This window comes from Tenrec ecaudatus, chromosome 2, assembly GCF_050624435.1.
Source record: "Tenrec ecaudatus isolate mTenEca1 chromosome 2, mTenEca1.hap1, whole genome shotgun sequence".
NCBI lineage: Eukaryota > Metazoa > Chordata > Mammalia > Afrosoricida > Tenrecidae > Tenrec > Tenrec ecaudatus.
Genome location: NC_134531.1, coordinates 232,455,478 through 232,456,977, shown reverse-complemented (window position 1 = coordinate 232,456,977; position 1,500 = coordinate 232,455,478). Strand labels below are relative to the sequence as shown.

The window sequence follows — 1,500 nt, the reverse complement described above, 5'->3', positions numbered from 1 at the left end:
TCACAGCAGATGCTGCAGGATGTGGTCCACAGCATGAGGGAAGCTCTCGCAGGTCAAGTAAGGAGGGGGGCTGATTTTGTCTTCGTCGGCTGCTCGTTACTTCCCGGTTTTCACCAAGATGCCCAGCGTGCCGGCACTCTGAGCCCTGCCAACGTCATCCCTGCAGTCATCACCGATCATGACGGCCTCCTCGGGGGCACAGCCAGTGCCTCACAGGGCCTCCAGGAAGAAGGTCTTCTCCGGTTTCCCCACAACCGTGGCTCTGGTGTCGGTGGCGTACTCTAAGCCAGTCACGAAGGGGCCGGGCCCCAGGGCTAAGGCATCCTTCCTCTTGTAATACCTGGCTTTGTGGATCACGATGAGCGGTGCTCCCTCCAGGAGTAACCGAAACGCTTGATTCAGAATCTGGTAACAAAACTGCTCGGGGGCCAATCCTATGAGCACAGCGCTCAGATCACTTGTTTGTATTCCTTTGAAATCAGGTAGTGCCCGATCATCAACTAGTAGCATGGGCCGGACTTGTTTCTCCTCCACTAAATTTCTGGCGGCAGTGAGGGAAGTGAATATTTCATCTTCAGAGATATCAAACTCCAATATTCGCAACCTCTCCAGTAGGTCTTGCTTGCTCTCTTTGGTTGTGTTGGTCACAAACTTAATCAAGACTGAGGCACCTCGTAACCTTTTAAGAGCTTCCTGTGCGCCCGCCACAGCTGCATCTTCAATGTGAAGTGTGCCACTGAGATCCACCAAAACAGCCTTTAATGTGCGGCGGGCTGCCATCCTTCATCCCCCACTCCGCACGCCTCCCACACGAAAGGAAGGACCCTGGTAGCCGGAAACGGACGCCGCAGCTCCGTCCGCGGTCACCTCGCAGCAGGGTCGGGAGCTCTGGCCCCATGGAGTTTTCAATGGCTGATTTTTTTGAAAGTAGATGACCAGCCTTTCTTTTTTGTTGCTTTTGTTTTGACCAGCCTTTCTTTAGAAGTGTCTCAGGTGGATTAGGACCGCCAATCTTTCAACTTGAAGCTGCGGATGTTAACTGTTTGCACTAGTCAGAAGCTCAGCTCCCGGTTTTGACTGAGTGGAATTGTACGAGACTGAATCACCACTCCATGGTGGTGACTTTGTTTTCTGTAGTTCCTGAGCATGCAAAGAGTTAAAGCATGTAGCTGCTAACAAAAAATGGATGGTTTATAGATTGAGCCTCTAGTGAATTCCCTCTGGGCATGGACCAGGCCTGAGAATAACCTGGCTATTGTATGGGGCGCAATAGAAAGTACACTGGTACAGAATCAGTTAAGTTAAAACCTAGCACTTTATCAGTTTTTACCTTATGACCGATTTTAAATTTGTTTTGGCTTTTAATATTTCCTAAATTCTTTTTGATTTAGGGTTTTCTCTAGTTTATTTTGTTATTGTTGTTGAATCTTTTGTTGTTGTTGTTGTTATGTTTTCCAGTATATGAAATCCAGGATAGGTAAATCTATAGAGACCGTAACA

General features: G+C 48.5%; 1 pseudogene; it reads right to left on the bottom strand.

Annotated features, from left to right (window-relative positions):
• Window positions 1–813, bottom strand: LOC142441388 (haloacid dehalogenase-like hydrolase domain-containing protein 2 pseudogene; annotated as a pseudogene).
• Window positions 814–1,500: the final 687 nt, after the last annotated feature.